The 22649-nt window shown below is 36.1% G+C and overlaps 1 non-coding gene across 1 annotated transcript; it reads right to left on the minus strand.

The window, feature by feature from the left end:
• Window positions 1-22260: 22260 nt before the first annotated feature.
• TRNAR-UCG (transfer RNA arginine (anticodon UCG)) lies at window positions 22261-22333 on the minus strand. The gene has a single exon. It is a non-coding gene; the product is annotated as a tRNA-Arg (tRNA).
• Window positions 22334-22649: the final 316 nt, after the last annotated feature.

Here is a 22649-nt window from a genome sequence, read left to right on the forward strand (position 1 = left end):
TACTGTTTTCTGTCGGAAAGTTCAGGATAACAGCGTTCAGTTTTTTTATTTTCGGCCTCGAGCGACTCGTGTACCGATGATGTGATTAATTCATGAAGTTCGTTAGCAAGCACGGTCGCACTTGCGGTCGGGGGGTGATCGTTGAGCGTCTCGAGCTTTTATTTTTATGTCGTTACTATGCAGAAAGGTTAGAAATTTATTACATTTCGAATGACAGATGGGTTATAACTTTAACGTAATCTTGAAATCCAACAACAGAAACCAAAAGTGGAAACACTATCAAGCCCTTTCGAAACTCCGATAAGCAAATTGACGGCTGTCACTGACTGAGGGACATCAACTGCCATCGAAGAACATTGAAAGATAAGAACCAGAGAGTGCACTTCGAATTTTCAGTCTTCTAGTAAGTTAACAAACTGATCAATCGGCCATTTAAGAGTTCATTTCTTTATTTATAACTTCCCAACGTCAATGTATATGAGAAGCCATTAAGGTGGACACTTAAAAATGTCATTTACTAATTTAAAATTTCTCAAGGGCTATGCATAATCAGTATAGTTCCTAAAGCTTTCTTGTCTTCTTATGGGAAAGAAGAAATAAAACAGATATTAAATTCCATTTACATCTCTTGGGTTTTTGAAATTTTAGAAATCAAGAAACCTGGACAGTCCTCAGACAGCACCGAAATGTGAGCCTGTGGCTATCCGAAACTTAGGCGATATCGAAGAAAGATTCCTTTTGTGGTTGCTAAGGAAAATGTAGGGAGTGATGTAATACATAGTAAATTCCAGTCTTTTCTTTCAAAGGCTTCCTAGTTATTTCTTCCAACTTTCTGACACCATCTATGAAATTCATCGATGCCTCTGATACCAGTTTTCACCAGTTACTCTTTTTGTCGATGATATGGGGCTGGCATATGTTTGCAGTGCATTTAAAGACGAGAAATGGTTTGGATTTTCTCTTTTCACAGCAGCGAACTTTGAAAATTGTAAAGCTACACGCAAACCGAACCAACCAGCCAACAGCCACACGCACCATTTCTATCATTTTTTGGTAGATGAGTTTTGTCCAAATGGCAATACTTGAGAATTTTTTGATCATTACGTATACCAACTAAAGAATATTTACTGGTTTCCAAACTTTTGGACATTTGAAAATAAGCATGGATGTTATGTAGGAACTTTCTGACATTTGAGCATAAAATCTCTCGGTACAATCTGTGATTTGTATGACATGCATCGGTAAACAGTTCACAGATATTTACCTCCCCTCCGATTGCGTTAAGATGTAATTAAGGCACTGACAACCGAGATGACTTCAGGAGTTTATTTCGAGTGATCACGGGAGTGCTGAACTCGCTGTACCTGATGCTGCACCATGCCTCACCGCACATAATATACATATATTATATAATCTGTACAATGATTCCTCCTCTACTTTCTCTCGGTTTTTTTTATTTCTCCTTTCCCCCATATTAGAGTATTCGAGGGATGGGGTGTGTCTTTCTTTTTTTTCTGAACTTTCTTCTTCACAGCTATGAGAATCTGATTTTTCTCAAACGTATTTGCCTTACCTAAGTAGTCTATCCTTCCAGGAAGCCAGGTACCAAGAAAGGATTAGACCGACCAAAATTCCTTCAAGTGATGGATAATAATTATAAAGGAGACCATAGGCTGCAAGGCCACAGTGGGCATATAAAAACACAGATGAATCCCTTTCTCAATCATATGACAGACCAGACTTAATCTCTATTTGGAGGTCTGCTCTTCATGAGGAACTTGTGAATAGCTATACACAGATTACGAACAGCAAATCTAATAGAACTGATAAGAGAAAATTACAAAAAAATTACAAAATTTGTTTGTAATTTTTTTGTAATTTTCAAAATCAAGATTTTGAAAATTACAAAATTTACAAAATTATATGTGTGTGCCCACAACTGTAGGTCGTTATTAGGACAAAGAAGATTAGAAAAATTGCTATTGGACAATCGAAGATCCCAAAGAGAAATGTAGAATTATCCCTCCTCTACTTTCTCTTGTTTTCTTTTTTTGTTTCACCTTCCCTCTATTAGAGTATACGAGGACTGGGTTAACCACAATTAGCAATTTTTATTCGTTTCGTTCTTGAGGACGGAGTGAAGCGAGAAGAATTATTAGATTTAATAGCATTAAAAGATAGTACTCGTGGCGTTGATATTAAGGAAGCTTTTGATGTTGCCCTTAAAAATGTTCCAAAAAGTAAATTAGTAAGTGTGGCTACTGATGGAGCAGTAGCAATGGTGGGTAAGAATGTAGGATTTAATTGGACTTTTAAAAAAAGATGAAAGCATTCCCGATTTCATTCCAATTCATAGTATTTTGCATCGAGAACATCTTGTTGCAAAACACTTTAATTTTGAACATGTGTTTACACCACTCATAAAAATCGTAAATTTCATTCGGACTAATGCAAAAAACCACCGTCAGTTTCGAAAGTTTATTGATGAACTTGATTTGCATGAACAAATAAATGATTTATCGTTGTACTGCGTAGTGAGATGGTTATCTACGTACGATGTAGTGAACAAATTTGTAGCTTTATTGGAACCTACTATCGAATTCCTAGATATAAAAAATCAATCATATCCGCAATTAAAAAACAGTGAATGGATCCAGGACTTAATGTTTCTTACCGATATAATGGAACATTTACAAAATTTCAATGTAAGGCAAGGACAAGAATATTTCAGAATTGAGTCAGCATTTTTAGTTTAAAAAAAATTATAATTTTTTCAAAAAGATATAAGTGAAAAGACATTCAATCACTTTCCACGTTTGAAAAAAGCGACTTCAGGATGTGATATTCTTCCTACAGCCATCAGTAACTATCGAGCAAAATTAAACAACCTTTCGGACGATCTTGAAGAACGATTTGTAGACTTACAACGGTTTCTCGCTTTTAAAAAGCTTCCTTCATGGAACGTCATCAGAAGAAATGGAGTTAATAGAAATGCAAGAAGACGAAGGTCTTAAAATGTTACATAAATCAGTAAATTCAATCAATGAATTTTGGAAATGTGTACCTACCATAAAGTACAGCCATTTAAAAAATGCAGCGTATCGTTTATTATCAATTTTTGGATCGACGTTGAATCACTGTACTCAACGATTAAATTTGTAAAATCCAAGTCTCGTTCTCAATTAACAAACCAACATTTGATAGAATTAATAAGAAATTCATTTACTAATTACAAACCAAATTATCAAAAATTAGTTGCTAACTTAGAAATCCATAAACCTTCTACTAGTAAAGAGTAAATAAAAAAATGTAAATACATGTAAAAAAAAATATGTACTTATAATGTTTCAAAAACTTTTTTTTCCTTATTCCTTATAAATGATATTGTATTTATATGACTGATATAGACCTTTGGGATGTGGCTCTTAACAATTTCTGATACGTAACTAAGGCTTTTGCTGCAAAAACTCTGGCCATCCCTTGTATATAACAATGATATATATTCTTTGCGATGTTGATAGGAGACTTCGATGGTAAAGTATTTGTAAGAGACACACATCTAGCAGCAATTGGAAAATGTGGGCTACGACAGAGGAATGAAAATGGAGAAGATTCATTAAATTTGCTGAAAGTAGAGGTCTTTGTATCATGAATAATTTCTTCAGAAAACGGAAGATTCGGAAGTGGACATGGCGAAGTTAAAACAGATTTTGTCCGAGATAAAGATTTAATAAGTAATTTCGATACAGGAAGTAACACAGATTAGTAAGATCGAAATTTGTGATCAAAATAAAGATGGGAAAATGCAGCAAGTGATCAAAAGTAAAACTCTTATTAATTTAGGAAATCTGGAAAGAAGCCAAAGAGCACTTCCAGAAAGAGAGAAAAGAAGAATTTTATAATATTGATATGAAGGAAGATCTGGATAAAAACTATCCAATAACTGCGATCCCACTAAATAATGGAAGAGAGATTGGTGAAAAGAGCCAAAAGAAGGATCAAAGAAAATTGCTAATGAAATTCGAAACCTCCTCAGAAAGAGAAGAGAAATTAAAAGTGATTTAGACAGGAGAAGTAAAATGGAATTCTCTGAGCTGTGTGAAACAATAAGAAAAAGGGTGACGCAAGAAATTAGAAATTTCGGAACAAGGAGAATTAGAATTACAACAAAAACAATATGAGATAAAAGGAAAGTGAGTTTTAGTGAGAAAGGAGTTGTCCATAGGACAAAATAAATTGGTAACTCTTCAATATATGAAAACAGTGTACTAATTAAAGACAAAAACATATCACGAGAATATTCAAGGAAGAATACGATTACTATAATTCCAGGTTTCTTGATGATTCCAAAGACTTCAACATTATGAACCAAAAATGTAATATCCCAAGTAGAAGAGGAGGAAATGATTTGGTGCTGTAAAAGAAGTTCAATATGCAAGTCTAATGGAAAGACACTTCCTGAATATGAGCTACCAACAAACGTTCTGTAAGCAGGTGTGTACCAATCATTACAAAGTTAAGTAAAATTTATGCATTATATTTAAGATAGACCAGAATACCAAAGAGTTGGAATAATACTATCCGTTTTACAGTTTTAAAAGCGAGACGGAGAATATATTAAAAATTACTCTCCTACCAGTCTCTTTTCAATAATACACAAAATTTCTTCAAATATCATTAGCAACAAAACTCAAAACAGCCTAGATTTTAGCCAATCTCCAGAACAAGAAGATTCAGAAAAAATTACAACACCCTTGATCATACATATAAATACGACAAAATTTATATTATATACAATATAATTTATACAATTTATATTTCAAAAATTATATACCGGTATATGTAATGAGACAAATTATTGAAAAGACAAATCAATATGAATATCCTTAGGTCTAGCATTCATTGATTTCGTAAAGAAATTTCATTCAATCTCAATATTAGCTGTTTTATAAGCCCTTAAAATCCAGGAATTGAAAACTCTTAAATTAATATACGAGGGTGATCTGAAAAGTTCTCGGCCTAACAAAGAAAAAAAGAATATAGAATTTGAAAATTATTTTTATTTTTCAACATAATCTCACTTAAGACTAATCCATTCTTTATTGCACCGATGCTCCAGCGCCATTATCCCTCACTTTAGTGGTTCTCAGTAAGATCTGCAAAATACCCCTGTACAGCTGCAATCACCTCTCAATTCGAAGAAAAACGCGGAACAGCGATGAAGAGTTTTTAGATTTGGGAAGAGATAGAAGTCACAGGGAGCTAAATCTGGGGAATAGGGCGGATCATTCAACAATTCATAATGCAGATCCCTTATTTTTCCAATTGATAAAACACTTTTGGGGGAAGGTGCTGTGGCCGGATGTAAGGTGATCTGTTTCTTCTGCAAACCAAGTATTTTCTCATGAATTTTTTCGTCTAGTCTGGTTAAATGATCGGAATAATATTCCCCAGTTATTTTTTTACCCTTTTCAAGGTAATTAATAAACAAAATTCCTTTAGCATCCCAAAACACCGATGCCATGACATTTCCCGTGATTTAACCATCTTTGTCGTCTTTGGAGCTGAACAACCGACTTCTGTCCACTGCTTTCATTTCTGTTTGGATTCTGGTGTGTTATTATGAATCCAAGTCATAGTGATAAATCGACGCACAAAATCAGTTTTATTCTTGTTCAAAAGATCCAAGCGCTGTTCAGAGATTTTCATGCGAGTGCGTTTTTGATCTGCTGTGAGCAAGTAAGGCACCCATCTTGAGCAAAGCTTTTTCATTTGCAATTCTTCATGCAAAATATATCCTACACGTTCTTCTGAAATGCCTATAGTCTCAATAATTTCGCGCACTTTGATTCGCCGGTCATCTGATAACAGATCGTGCACTCGATCAATGATTTCTGGTGTTGTCACATGTTTTGGAGGTTCTTAATGTGGATCATCTTCAAGGCAGGTACGGCCACGATTACATTCGGCAGTCCATTTCTTAATTGTCGGAAACGAAGGGGAAGAGTGCCAATAAATTTTATGAACTTCAAATGAATTTCTTTTTGCGTTAAACCTTCTTGTACAAACAATTTTATAACCGCAAGATACACAATTTTATCCATTTCAAGGGATACAGACAACACGTTTGCTTCAGATAGCTGTATAAAACAAACTACTTGATAGAATGATTTGGAATTTCAATGGATTCTTATGACAAACGTACCAAATTAGAACAAAAAAAAATAGTTCTGATAGTGTGTTGCCACCTATGGTCGAGGGCGAGAACTTGTCAGACCTCCCTCGTACATAGTCTTGTATATAAATATTCATCTGCATCTTTAAAATCTGGAATAGATATGAAATTCCCTACAAAATGGGTGAGTTACTCAGGGAGATGCCATTTCACCTAAACCTTTTTCAGCAGCGATAGAAGAAATTTTAACAACATGCACTGAAAAAATACAGGATTTACGTTAAATAAGAAAGAACCTATTCACCTACGATTTGCTGATGACATTGTTCTTTTAGAAAACTCTGCAGAGGAACTTCAACAAATGATTTAAAAATGTAGAAAAAAGTATACTTTTAAAATAAATGTACAGGATGGTTAAAGAGTGAAAGAGATGATGGTACGGACTATTATAAAACATTTAAATGATTCTATAATCTTGTCTTTTCGAAATAAGTTGGATTATGGAAGAAATCTAAAATACATAATTTGAACAAGTTTCATTGAAATCTAGCGTCATAGACGTGGAATTTATCAATCCATCTGGAATAATTCAGATAATCGTGCCAAAAAAAAAAAAAAAAATTTCTTTGAAAGCTGAATTTAAATGGTTTTTACGTGTTACAAGATTCGACACAAATTAATATGAATTATGTTAATCGCTCCCGCCGCCCAGAGTAAGTGTATTTCGTATGTAAATTTCTGGATCTATAAATGATCCAAGAAAAGATAAGTGAAACAGCTGAACAAAATTTTGTTTGAATACCTGCTAAAGAACTTCGATAAAATACGATATGCAAGAGCTCGAGCATACTGAGATTGGAGATGAAACCAATACAATACGTGCGAACATTTTTCGAGAAACATGCCTAATACCTTCATAATATATTTCACGTGAAAGATTTCTACGTAACATTCCTAACGCGATTTTCTCCTGCGCTTAATGTTAAGTTCCCCTCTTCCTTCATTTCCTCCTAAAACTGAGTGTAAGTGGTGGTCTGATTAGCAGAACTACCAAAGGTCCGGTCACGGACGTGTCTTATCTCCAATGAAATTTAATTTTTCCACCAATGAGTAGTTCTCATGCCAAAGGATTTGCTTTAACGAGTTTCTCTTTCTGCTCAATTGAATTAGGATTAGCAGATTAAGTGCTTCAAAGGAATGTTTGCCAAAAGTTTGGGAAAGGCACATTTCTTGCTACATCCATTTATTAGTCAGGTTCAGTTTACTTGGTTGTCTGCGAATTGAATAGATTTTTCACTAATAAAAATCTTCAACTCATTTATTTTGGAACACTTACTTTTATTATTTCTTATTTATATTTAATATAGTATTTGAATTCGCGAATGGCAGACTGTTATGGCTGAACTCAAGTACAAGAGGTGGATCAAAATCAGACGTTCTTTAACAATTCTCGTTTCTTTTTTTGGAAACTTTTTTTGATTTATTTAAGAAAAAGGATTTATTCAGAAAGATATACCTAATGAGTAATTTTTTAACATTTTTACAAATACGTTTACTATACTAATCCCCCAGATTCTGTTCGTATTTGGGGGATTAGTATAGTAAACGTATTTGTAAAAATATTAAAAAATTACTCATTAGGTATATCTTTCTGAATATATCCTTTTTGTTTTAAAGTTTAAAACAAAACGCATTTCAAGAGAATTAAAAGTTTTAATCCTTTTAATTCTTTTGAAATGCGTTGTGACTGTATGCAATCTGAAAAAAAAAAAAAAGAATTTTCTAACGAACATATTTTGGTTTTATTAGGAGTAATTTCGGATATGTCCGTAGGGTATGGATTTATTAATTTATAATTTATTATATTAATTTATTTTATTTGTAGTTTTTATTATTTTGTTTATTTTTCTTTTATGGCTGTAATCATTATTGGTTAACTGGGGTATGCATTCATTAAGTATCTACAAGAGGCTATACCTTTCTTATTTTCAATTCTTATAGAAAAATGACTTCTGTTCTTCCCAGTTAACAAGAAATTTTCTCAAGAACAAGTAGAACTAAGCTTCTAGCTCAGTCCTGCTTCACAGAGAATGGTTGCATGTACTTTCGAAGCCTGTAGTGCCAAATGAAAGTGAAGCTATGAGATAACCAGCACTTTATCTTCTTTCTTTGTTTGTGTCTTCTGGAATTGAATATATATATACAGTTTCTAGCGGAATCAATATTTTGAGCTTAGCAGTTGCCCGGCTAACTCCCCCCTTGATATAGCATGACGTGACGCATATATTGTATGATAAAAAATCGTGTAGAAATCGAGTAAAACTTTTTCTTTTAATGGTTAGTAAGGAAGATATGTTGCCCATATGAGTAGATGGGTACGTAGATACTGAGTTAATTTAAAGGAAGGTTGATGTGAAATAGTGCGATTTTTATGTTTCCGTTTCGCAGATGCAGAAAAACAACGGGACATGCGCCTTCGATTAAAAAGATTTAGATTCTATTCCCTCATGACGAAATTTAGTTTTGTATGGGCCTATTCATTTAAACATAAGTTAGTCGGCTTATCTAAGTGATTGAAGCTATGAGATAACCAGCACTTTATCTTCTTTCTTTGTTTGTGTCTTCTGGAATTGAATATATATATACAGTTTCTAGCGGAATCAATATTTTGAGCTTAGCAGTTGCCCGGCTAACTCCCCCCTTGATATAGCATGACGTGACGCATATATTGTATGATAAAAAATCGTGTAGAAATCGAGTAAAACTTTTTCTTTTAATGGTTAGTAAGGAAGATATGTTGCCCATATGAGTAGATGGGTACGTAGATACTGAGTTAATTTAAAGGAAGGTTGATGTGAAATAGTGCGATTTTTATGTTTCCGTTTCGCAGATGCAGAAAAACAACGGGACATGCGCCTTCGATTAAAAAGATTTAGATTCTATTCCCTCATGACGAAATTTAGTTTTGTATGGGCCTATTCATTTAAACATAAGTTAGTCGGCTTATCTAAGTGATTGAAAGGATTTTCTCTTGCAAATACGAATTTGCAACCATGTGGACTGCTGTTCCTCCGCAGTCCACATGGTTGATCGAGACCATTTTCTTCTGAACTGAATAGAACAGGGAAACCAGCCAAAGAACACACGTACTTTCGCGGATTTTCCTCTTCTATTCAGTTCAGAAGAAAATGGTCTAGATCAACCATGTGGACTGCGGAGGAACAGCAGTGGAATGTTCACTACAAAAAGAGTCCTTGGAATTAGCTATAGAAAAGACATCATGCAACAAAAAGCGTCAATTGAGAAGGGGGGTGGGCATCTGTTAAACGCTTATATACGCATTAGAGATAATTTTTTAAATATAATCAATTAACTGTTCAAATCCTCAATGCCTACCTAATTACATTGCACGCACCTTAAGTAACCTTCAACAATTTTAATAAAAATATTTAATAAAATATTAAAATATTTTTGAAACATTTGAGATATTTCAAAACGGAAGATACTTGTTAAGTTCCAGTACAGGTTTCAGAGAACACTACTTGTTTGCTCTGAAGTGGTTGTTTTGGCAATTTTTAGGGGGGAAAAGTTTTCCATCTCCTATGAGAACAGCATAGTTCGCTTAAGTTAAAAACATATTACAGTACTAGGCTGAATTCGAACCAGTTTCCTGGAAAATCACATCATTAAATCACACAGCATCTTGATTTTTCTATAGTTGAGAACAAAATCGACATAATTTAATACATCGCAGAACTGTTAGCAGTAAAATATCATAATATTTCTATATTATACGGTGTACTTGAAAATATGTTACACCACAACAGGACAAATAACTGTGAAAGATATTTATTTAATAAATATTTAAGTCAAATACGAATATCCCACCGACCAACCCGATCATCGTTATGCAAGTGGAAGCCTAAGTACTTTTCATTCCTTCCATCAACCAAGCACCGCAGCTACCACGATCCCCCTCTCCACCTACGGCACGGCATTTTCAGAAACCTCCACCAACCGCTGTTATACGCTGTCGTTGTGAATTGAGTGCTGCTCAGCCTCACAGCCCGAGCAAACATCCTTGGCAAGCACTACCCTCCTACCGTCATTACCAGGAATTCTCAACCTCGACCTCCACCGTTCCTCAACAACAAACGCTCCCAGTATATCCGAAATCGCCCCGTGACAGAAGTTCATCCAGCACTTAACTTGCACCCCCAAGCGTAATCACAAAGGCGTAGCCAAGTGAAATCGCAAGGAGAGACTGACGATGCTCATATTGTCATTAGACTACTTATAGGCGTTACTGTCATTATGACGTCATAGGATTTATTTAAAAGTATGCATTTGTTTTCATGTTCCTCTCAATGTCTGCATATACAATGTTACATATTATTCATTCTTACGAATTCCCATTGTCGTTGTTTGTATTTCTTTTTTAAGAGGATTTTTTCGAATGATCTCAAATTGGAATTGAATTTTATTAATAATATGTTCTTCATTTTCGTGAAGAGCAAAAGAATATATTTATTAATCAATTCTTCCTACTTTAGTGGATATGTAATTCTGTTCACGAAGGGGCGTCAATTCACATATCATTCCAGAGGAATTGGACACTCACTTGAAATATTCACTGCTTAATTTTGGTGGTAAATTGAGATATCATATATAGTTAGAAATTAAAAAGTCGTACGAATTTAGAGGATTAGGTTTTAGAGGACTTAGAGGACTTAGACGGATTTAGAGGACTTGAAGAAAAAAAAAATCTGGATTGTGATGCAAAATCTAGAGAAAATGTGATTTCTCTTATTTTGCTGATGTAATCCGTTTCCACATTGCTTCAATATAAATATAAATCTTTCGTTGGATTTTCATTGGAGTTCTTTTGTATCACTGGTCTGTACTAGTACGTATACCCATTTCACACGTATTCCTAAGAACTTATAAAGAAGAGTGCTCAGTAACATCTTCTTTGGGTCCACAATCCATCCAATTGCATAACCATCTTGAGCCATACTCTAACTCAGTGTAACTACTTTGTCGAAACAGTCTTCCTCACATTGCTTTTAAACAATTATACAGCAATCCCTCGATTAATGCGCCTAATGCGTTCATTAAAACAGGTGAGCGTTAATCGAAAACACACTAATCGCAGGCATTAAACGAAGGTATGATGTACAACCCTTTTTGACCACTTGCAACTAGAAAGAGATGTGATAATATGTATAAGTTTAGCGAAATGTGAATTTGTGACTAATATATTTATATGTGTAAAAATGGTTCGCCAGTAGTTTGCTTTTAACAAGTATTGTTACTGTGTGTGAGAATGGACTTGGCTTTTCTCTCTTACATACATTCTTCTAGTAGATACCTGTGTCTTAAATAAAAACGTTTAGATAACTCACTGGCAAATCCTTTATATCCTCATTTCTTTCTGTTTTACGCTTGACTGTACACAATGCAGACGTTTGTCTAGAGATTCCGAAAAAAAAATAGTTATTGTGAGTTTCCGTTCTATCATATGTCGGAATATTGCATGTGCTCTTCAGACCTCTTTGTAAGTTTTGTGGAATAAAATAGTTTCTCTAAGAGGAAGCCCGCCATTTTCTTATGAAACCATCTAAAACTGTTTCTGCTGATAACCATCATAAATGTGCTTCTCTTAGAAGAAGGGATTCGAAACCAGGTCTATGTAACTAAACAGCATCGATACAAAAAGTAAAACACATATTTTTGGAGAAGCTTTGCAGTTGGTACTGATGACTTCCATGCAGTAAGATTGGAAGCGTATTACCTTCGGCCTGACAGATAGGCTCTAACTCCAATAAAGTAATCTTGAAATCCAACAATAGAAAGCAAAAGTGGAAACTTTATCAAGTAATTGCGATTCTAATAATATCAATCTAAAGCATCAAAATCTACTCTCCAGTTAAGGTGGAAATCGAAGATCCCAGGGATGAATTCATTTCTTAATTAAACGCTCCATAAAAGATGAAATACGAGAAATAAAATATCAAAAATAGTTTCCAGAACTCTATCTTAAAATAAGTAGATGTTATAATTTATTAATTATGCACGTTTTTGCTACCTGAGACCACCCAGAAGAAGAAATCAATGCATTTTATAAAACATCAGAACAACTAGTAAATAACAATTCTATTTCCCTTGATAGGAGAATTCAGTGGTGAAGTTGGTGTAAGAGATATACGTCTAGCAGCAATTTGAAAATATGGACTTTCTTCAAAACAAGGAAGATTCAGAAATGGACATGGCAAAGTCCAAATGGGGAAAGTGTTTAGAGAAATAGATTATGTTTTAACCACAGAAAATCATTTGCCCAAGATATAGATGTAAAAAATAGTTTCAGTACAGTTAGTGGCTACAGATTAGTTAGCTCAAGCATTGTCATTAAAACTTTATGGGAAAGACAAAAAGTGATCAAAATTAAAATATCTCCTATTAATTTACTAAATCTGGAAAAACTCAAATAGCTTTCCAGAAAGAGGTAGATGTAGAATTTTACAATATTGATATTAATGAATGAGCACCTGGATAAAAACTAGCAGATAACCTGGAGAGTGGTGAATGGGTGGAAAAAGCTGCCAGAGTCAGTTGTGGGTGCCATGAATGTAAATGAGTTGCAGGGAAAATATGATGGATACTGTGTGGATGTTGAATCGTTTTTCTTGACCTGATGTTAGGGCCTCTCTCGATGAGTCTAAGGACTCCTTGGAGTTGTCCGTTCTACTACTACTACTACTACTACTACTACTACTACTATTATTATTACTACTACTACTACTACTACTACTACTACTGCTACTACTACTACTACTACTACTAATAATAATAATAATAACTTAGACACTTTTGAATAATGCAAAAGAGTTTGGTGGAATTAACCGAACGAAGGTTGAAAGCAAATTGTGTGGTGATATCCTAATCGTTCTCAGAAATAGAACAGAAATTAAAAGAGATCTACAGAGGAGAAGTAAAATAGAATTCTCGCAGCAAAGTGGAACTATAAAAAAAGAATGACACAAGAAATTAGAAACTTCAGAACAAAGAGAATTAGAATTACAACAAAAAACAATATGAGATAAAAGGAGAGTGAGTTTTTTAGTGAGAAAGGAGTTGTCCATAGGACAAAATAAATTGGTAACTCTTCAATATATGAAAATAGAGTACTAATTAAAGGCAAAAACATATCACGAGAATATTCAAGGAAGAATACGATTACTATAATTCCAGGTTTCTTGATGATTCCAAAGACTTCAACATTATGAACCAAAAATGTAATATCCCAAGTGGAAGAGGAGGAAATGATTTGGTGCTGTAAAAAAAGTTCAATATGCAAGTCTAATGGAAACACTTCCTGAATATGAGCTACCAACAAACGTTCTGTAAGCAGGTGTGTACCACTCATTACAAAGTTAAGTAAAATTTATGCATTGTATTTAAGACAGACCAGAATACCAAACAAAACTCAAAACTGCCTAGATTTTAGCCAACCTTCAGAACAAGAAGATTCAGAAAAAATTACAACACCCTTGATCATACATATAAATACGGCAAAATTTATATTATATACAATATAATTTATACAATTTATATTACAAAAATTATATACCAGTATATGTAATAAGACAAATTATTGAAAAGACAAATCAATATGAATATCCTTAGGTCTAGCATTCATTGATTTTGCAAAGAAATTTCATTCAATCTCAATATTAGCTATTTTATAATCCCTTAAAATCCAGGAATTGAAAACTCTTACATTAATATACGAGGGTGGTCTGAAACGTTCTCGGCCTAACAAAGAAAAAAAGAATATAGAATTTGAAAATCATTTTTATTTTTAAACATAATCTCCCTTAAGAATCCATTATTTACTCCACCGATGCTCCAGCGCCATTATCGCTCCCTGTAGTGGTTCTCAGTAAGATCTGCAAAATACCCCTGTACAGCTGCAATCACCTCTCAATTCGAAGAAAAACGCGTAACAGCGAGGAAGAGTTTTTAGATTTGGGAAGAGATAGATGTCACAGGGAGCTAAATCTGGGAAACAAGGCGGATGTTGCAACAATTCATAATGCAGATCCCTTATTTTTCCAATTGATAAAACACTTTTGGGGGCAGGTGCATTGGCCTGAGGAAAGGTGATCTGTTTCTTCTGCAAACCAGGTCTTTTCTCATGAAGTTTTTCGTCTAGTCTGGTTAAATGATCGGAATAATATTCCCCTGTTATTCGTTTACCCTTTTCAAGGTAATTAATAAACGAAATGCCTTTAGCATCCCAAAACACCGATGCCATGATATTTCCTGCGATTTAACCAACTTTGTCGTCTTTGGCGCTGAACAAGCGACTTCTGTCCACTGATTTCATTGCTGTTTGGATTCTGGTGTGTTATTATGAATCCAAGTCATAGTGATAAATCGACGCACAAAATCAGTTTTATTCTTGTTAAAAAGTTCCAAGCGCTGTTCAGAGATTTTCAAGCGAGTGCGTTTTTGATCTGCTGTGAGCAAGTAAGGCACCCATTTTGAGCAAAGCTTTTTCATTTGCAATTCTTCATGCAAAATATATCCTACACGTATTTTGAAATGCCTATAGTCTCCGCAATTTCACGCACTTTGATTCGCCGGTCATCTGAAAACAAATCGTGAACTTGATCAATAATTTCTGGTGTTGTAACATGTTTTGGAGGTTCTTAATGTGGATCATCTTCAAGGCTGGTACGGCCACGTTTATATTCGGCAGACCATTTCTTAATTGTCGGAAACGAAGGAGAAGAGTGCCAATAAATTTTATGAACTTCGAATGAATTTCTTTTTGCGTTAAACCTTCTTGTACAAACAATTTTATAACCGCACGATACTCAATTTTATCCATTTCAAGGGATACAGACAACACTTTTGCTTCAGACAGCTGTATAAAACAAACTACTTGATAGAATGATTTGCAATTTCACATGGATTCTTATGACACACGTACCAAATTAGAAAAAAAAAAGTTCTGATAGTGTGTTGGCACCTATGGTCGAGGCCGAGACTTTTCAGACTTCCTCGTACATGGTGTTGTATATAAATAATCACCTACATCTTTAAAATCAGGAATAGATATGAAATTCAGTACAAAAGGGGTGAGTTGCTCAGGGAGATGCCCTTTCACCTAAATTATTTTCAGCAGCGATAGAAGAAATTTTAACAACATGCACTGGAAAAATACAGGAATTATGTTAAATAAGAAAGAATCTATTCACCTACGATTTGATGATGACATTGTTCTTTTAGAAAACTCTGCAGAGGAACTTCAACAAATGATTTAGAAATGTACAAAAAAGTATAGTTTTAAAATAAATGTACAGGATGGTTAAAAGAGTGAAAGAGATGATGGTTACGACTATTATAAAACTTTTAAATGATTCTATAACATTGTCTTTTCGAAATAATTTGGATTGCGGAAGAAATCTAAAATACATAATTTGAACAAGTTTCATTGATATCTACCGTCATAGACGTGGAATTTATCAAACCATCTGGAATAATTCTGAAAATCGTGCCTGAATTTAAATGGTTCGTACGTGTTACAAGATTCGATACAAATTGATATGAATTATATTAATCCACCCCCCTTGGAACCCAGAGTAAGTGAATTTCGTATGTAAATTTCTGGGTCTATAAATGATCCAATAAACGATAAGTGAAAGAGCTGAACAAAATTTTGTTTGAACACCTGCTAAAGAACTTCGATAAAATACGATAATCAAGAACTCGAGAATACTGAGATTGGGGATATAACGAATATAATACGTGCCAACATTTATCAAGTAACATGCCTAATACCTTCATAATATATTTCATGTGAAAGATTTGTACGTAACATTCATAACGCGATTTTCTCCTACGCTTAATGTTAAGTTCCCCTCTTCCTTCGTTTCCTTCTAAAACTTAGTGTTAGTGGTGGTCTGATTAGCAGAACTACCAAAGGTCTGCTCACGGACGTGTCTTATCTCCAAAGAAATTTAATTTTTCCACCAATGAGTAGTTCTCATGCCAAAGGATTTGCTTTAACGAGTTTCTCTTTCTGCTCCACCCCCCCCCCCCCCCACCCCCCCCCCCCCCCACCCCCCCCCCCCCCCACCCCCCCCCCCCCCCACCCCCCCCCCCCCCCACCCCCCCCCCCCCCCACCCCCCCCCCCCCCCACCCCCCCCCCCCCCCACCCCCCCCCCCCCCCACCCCCCCCCCCCCCCACCCCCCCCCCCCCCCACCCCCCCCCCCCCCCACCCCCCCCCCCCCCCACCCCCCCCCCCCCCCACCCCCCCCCCCCCCCACCCCCCCCCCCCCCCACCCCCCCCCCCCCCCACCCCCCCCCCCCCCCACCCCCCCCCCCCCCCACCCCCCCCCCCCCCCACCCCCCCCCCCCCCCACCCCCCCCCCCCCCCACCCCCCCCCCCCCCCACCCCCCCCCCCCCCCACCCCCCCCCCCCCCCACCCCCCCCCCCCCCCACCCCCCCCCCCCCCCACCCCCCCCCCCCCCCACCCCCCCCCCCCCCCACCCCCCCCCCCCCCCACCCCCCCCCCCCCCCAAGCACTGCATAGTTCAGAAAGCCTAGACAGAGGGACGAATTCCCGATGATTGGAGTATAGTTCTCATAGTATCCATATATAAAAAGGGAAATAAAACTGAATGTGAGAATTACAGAGGTATTTTCCTACTGAGTATTCCTGGCAACATCCATGCACGTATACTTGAGAAACTGTTGAGAAGAATTGTGGAAGAAAAGCTTGGGGAAGAACAAGCGATACAAGCCAAATAGAGACTCTCAGGATCAGATCTTAACTTTACGACAAATAGTTAAGAAATCATAGGAATATAACAAAGATCTGTACTTAAGTTTTGTTGATCTGGAAAAGGCATATGACAAGGTGCCAAGAGAGAAGATATTCAAAGTGCTATAGTTATATAGTGTCAACGGGGCATTAAATCAAGCGATACTTCGACTTTATTTGAGTTGTAAATCAGCAGTTAAAATTGAAGGAAGTACAGGAAAATGGTTTAATGTTAACTCTGGTGTGAGACAAGGATGTACATTATCTATATGGTTCACATTTTGAAGGAAAGTGGTATTAAATATGATATCAAAATTGGAGATGTTAATGACAGCTCTTTGCTTTATGCGGACGATGTTATACTTCTAAATAAACCCGCTACAAGTTTTCAAGATTCCCTGACTAAATTGAATAACTGTTGTAATAGATATGGTATGAAGGTCAGCATTAAAAAGACAAAGACAATGAAAATTGGCAGAAATGTAGAAAATGTCAACTGTGTTGTGAACGGAGAACCTGTGGAACAAGTAAAACATTTCAGCTATTTTCAGGCACGATTTTTACTGAAGATGGTAAATTAAATATGGAAATAGACAACAGAATCAACAAAGCTGGTATGGTATGGTAGGCAGTCAATTGAATATGGAATAAGAGAGAAATTAGTCGGAGCACTAAATTAGCTGTATACAAGACAGTATTCAAACCAGTTTTAACTTATGGATCTGAGAGCTGTGTCAGAAGTAAAACACTTGACCAAAGACCAGAGACCGCAGATATGAAAGTTCTGAGAAAGATTAGAGGTGTGAACAGATGGCATCAATGACAATATCATATTAAAAACGAGGATAGTAGGGAAGAACTTGACATTGTCAGCATCCAGGAATGCGCTAGCAGAGCTAATCTCAGGTGGTATGGTAATTTAAACAGAATGGGAGAGGAAAGATGAGCAAAACAAGTGTTCTCTGCCATTTTGGCAGGAAAACTACCCAAAGGAAGACCAAGATATAGGTGGATTGATACGGTACAAAGTGCCTTAGATGATAGAAATATAAAACCTGATAATGATAATATTAGAGTCTTGACAAGTAACAGACTGATTTGGAGGAAACTTGTAGATAGGAAGTTAGTAATGATGTAAATTTTTCATGTAGTACTATCGTATCCTGTACACCCTTGAGGGTACATGGCAGGAATTTGATGATGATGATGATGATGATGATGATGATGATGAAGGTAAGTGTTCCTCTTGGCTCCATCCGAATCCTCGTCACGAACTGTCGTTTCCCTACTTAATAACATACCAGCAACTACGAGGTGGGGGGAATGAAAAGTTCCTATAAACACCTAGAACAAAGACTGGTTTGTGCAATAAAGAAAGATGTTTTTCTCAGAGGATTGCATATGATGCAGCAGCATTGTTACAAGTGTATAATTCTTCGTGGGAATATGTAGAACAGTGTGTAAGTTACATGATTCTACCTCAACTCCTTCTCGATGATAGCATATATTTTCAGCACCCACTCGTATAAATTATTCCTGAAGCATTTCGAATGAATCTTCTCGTGTTTGATCAGGGCTTTACTAACAGTTTGATTATGGTGAAATAAATTTTCATTGATAATATCGACATATGTGTGGACTAACCATTAAAAGTTTGCTTATCCGAGAGAAAGTTATATTTAATGGTTTCTGTTAAGTTGCAAATTATTATCCCTACATTCTGTTTATTATCCCTAATTTCCGTTTACTGCAACGTAGTGGAAAATGTTTCAGTGTTTTATGTATATTATTCATGGAATGCGTTCTGTGGTCTTTCCCACAATTAGAACGGAAAATTACATCATGGAAAAAAATTCAAATAAATAAAAAATATCGTGTATGAGAAGCCTTGAAACCCCAATTAGAAGTGCTGCAAAGCAAAGTAAGTATTTAAATGTAATTTGATGAAAACTATAATATTATAGAAATGCGTTTTATGAAATATCGATATCTTTAAAATTCTCTAATTTAATTGGAATATCATAATCTACCATGTTTTATTTTATATGCAAAGGCTGAAAATAGACGGTTTAGTTGCATATCTAAGTTCTAAGTACAAGAGGTTGGACCGACCGTGAGATGCAGTGATTAATACCCTTGGAGGGTAATGGATGGCAATGCTGTAGCCAATGAAGTTCTAACTGAGGCTCGGCTGTTGCCGTTACCTTCTTACCATGATCATAGCTTTAATAGGTCAATAACAACTTATCCCTACACTGTCCTCTACAGATAACGGGGAAGATTAAAAGCATTCTTGCTTCGCCCCTTTAAGCCAATCCTTATAAGGACTATAAGGATATCTAAGTTCAGCGATTTGTTAGCTGCACTGTAATCCAACCCTGTTTTCTCCTAGGCTTATAAAATGGCGTCAGAATGATGGAAGGGAATTATAAAATGGCGTCAGAATGATAGAAGTGAAATTAAGCATAACATCATCGTTTACACAGTATTTTTTGGAAAGAAACACGAAGAAGATGCAGAATACGTATGAAATTATGAAAGAGCGAGGATAGTTCATTTAATAGAATTTCACTTTTTTTTGATAGTACCCAGCATACCAGAGGGAATTTTGTTACGCAAATCAGAACAGATCGGGATGCATATGACGCTGTTATGTGGATAGGAAGGTGGCTGATATCAGAAAGTGGTATACAGAGGAGCAGAATTCAGGCGAAATTTGATGATGATGAGCTACAAGGTTCAGTTCTGGAACCATTCCTGTTTAATTTGTACATAAATGGTACAGGAAATATTCAGTTGTTTGCTGATGATGCAAAATTAGGTAGAGTAATAGTCAATCAACGCGCTGTGGAGCTTACAGGACGATTTAAATAGGCTGTCAGTATGGGAAAGAGATAATGGGTGTCAGTGTGTTAAGTTATGCATTTTGGGATAAACAGATTACAAGCTGTGTATGATATTGATGGCACTGTGCTTCAGGTGATGAAGCTAGAGATTAGGGATGGCGAGAATCAGGTAGATAAAGTTTAGAGGATATATTACTAAGGTAGCCCATAAGATTACGTGGCTATTGAAGAACGCATTACAAGTAGAGATAAGCAAGTTGTCATTCCTCTTTATAAGGCGTTGATACGTCCGCATCTGGATTACTGTGCTCAAGTCTGGTGTCCCCTAGCTTTCTTGTGGATGAAGAAGCGGTGGAAAAGATTCAGAGGTGAGCGAATAATATGGTGAATGGTCTGTGGAATTATTCCTATGAGGATAGATTGAGGGAGTATGGATTGAAGAAGTTGGTTGAGAGGAGAAAAAGATGGGATAGGATAGAAACATTTAAATTGTTTAAAGTGTTTTATAGGACAGATGCAGGGGAAATGTTTCAGCACTTGGCTAGAGGGGCCAGAACAAGTGGTCATTTCTGGAATTTGGATAAAAGTGTGGTTAGTAGGGATGTGAGGACTAGATATTTGCTTGGAGAGTTGCGAATGAACAGAATGGATTGCGGAGTCGGTCGTGAGTGCTTTGTCTGTTAATGGGTTCAAGCAGAGGTATGATAGTTTGGGTCTCCGCAATGAGCCTTCGCACCCTATGGAGATTTCTGAGCTTAATGGATATGAAATAAATTATGGTTCGTCGTGGCATTTTGAATAGAAAAGGATAAGGGTTTTAGAGATAGATGAAGTTAGAGGAGTAATCACCATACAAAGTGAACCTGAGCTCTTCTAGTGATTTAAATATAATGGATGGGGGGGGGAAATACTAGGTATTTCATGGGCGAAAAAAAAGACTGTTTTGGTATCATTGATTTTGACGATGTGGTCCTTAAGAGACTGGGAAAGATGAGTGTTAACAACATTGGTTATGGATGATTATGATGCTCTTCAGAGAATACAGGATTTGCCAAATGAGGATAGAAGATGATCTAAGAAGAAAGCGTTAGGGAGAGAATTGAGACTTGGGGTAATCCCAAAATGGTAACAAAAATTAACGCCAAGTCGTCCAAACACAAAATTTGAGGTACTCCCAGAGAACTTGTCCTGGTGGAGGTACATCATAAGATGGTAGTTGGCTTAATAGACCTGGGTAGTCTAAATCAAACGGTCTCTGAGAATGTTAGGAGACTGTAAAAGTTTCTCTAAAACATTTCATACTATCCAAATCTTGGCACTATTGCTTGAAGATCACTTTTGGATCGAGAGAGCCCGAATTCATGTTGCTACTCACTCTTTTAATGGAGGAATAGGACGATGTCATTTAAATGCTTTATCTCATTTATGTGGGATCGGTTGACCGTGCTTGTCAGGCTCATCTAACTCTAAATTGATACTCTAAAGTTGGCACGGGAACTGTACAATGAATACCCCATAACACTCCTATTAGATTCGAATATTTCATCATTACATAGAAACAAGAAGAGATAAAGTCGGAATTCAATAATTAAACCTTGAATGTTATCAAAGATTTTCTACCTGAACATAAATGTGACAAATAATTTATGCTTCCTTTAAAAACTCCATGAATAAAACTTCAGAAAATTATATGTAAAAGTACGTAACCTGAAAAACACAGTTTATTAAAATATTTAAGAGGTTTAGTTTCGCATCATTTAACATCCCTGCATATATTTGTACCTTGGATTTAGCCGACGATTATTATTATTATTATTATTATTATTACTGTTTTGCAGGATGAAAAACACGTCAGTTATTAGAGAAAAATCCTACTACTTTCGCATAACAAGGTAGTAAGATTTTCCTTTTTAGGGATTTAACAGGCAAAGATCCTGTATTTCGGCGGAACAGAAGGAGCAACACAATAAGGTGAAAAAGAATAATTATGGAACTTTGGCTGATAACACAAGACGCCACAAGAACTTATACAGTGGCAGAAGAGACCACCAGTCGCGTGATTGGGCAGTATTTAAAACATCCTTTTGTGGATCAAATTATCACTCGCTTGAAAATTTGGAAACCTCATCACATGCTTCTCCGGAACCATTTTCTGTTTGTACTAAATATTCGTATGTGACACAAATTTATTGTTAAGCGTTGTTCCATCAGAGAAAATTCATATTAATATTTATTTAAACCTTGTCCATGTAAAACTAGTGCTTTTTATAAAATTGTTGATGCTTCCAACGCAACATAATGGAAATTCTCTGTCAGTGTTTATGCTGTGCCGTCCGTTGTTGTTAAAATTAACAATTGAGTACTACTAGACGTATAAAAAGTAGGGTAAAAGTTATATTATTCGTCCGCGACAGGACTCGAACCTGCAATCTTCTAATTCGAAGTCAGACGCCTTATCCATTAGGCCACGCGGACTACGTCACATTGCTAAAATTAAGAGAATCATGATTTGAGTGATTGCAGAAGATGTTTAATAGTTGTGTTAAGTTTATTAAGAAAGGTAAACTGCTTCGAAAAAAATTGATAATGTTTTGTATGGACGAGCAGCCATAGATAAGAAGAAATGTAATACGATAAAAAAAAGCTAAAAGAGGTTAGTAACGTTTACAATCAGAACTACATTAGCTAAAGAATACGACAACAACGTGCTTATGAATGCTTTGATTACTCAAATTGTCCAAAACAAAATAAAATAGAGCAGCAGTTTATAAGACACCACCACCATCACCAT

Source organism: Typopeltis vanoorti, chromosome 17 (assembly GCF_054136105.1).
Source record: "Typopeltis vanoorti isolate ZY-2024b chromosome 17, IOZ_Tvanoo_1.0, whole genome shotgun sequence".
Classification (NCBI taxonomy): Eukaryota; Metazoa; Arthropoda; class Arachnida; order Uropygi; family Thelyphonidae; genus Typopeltis; species Typopeltis vanoorti.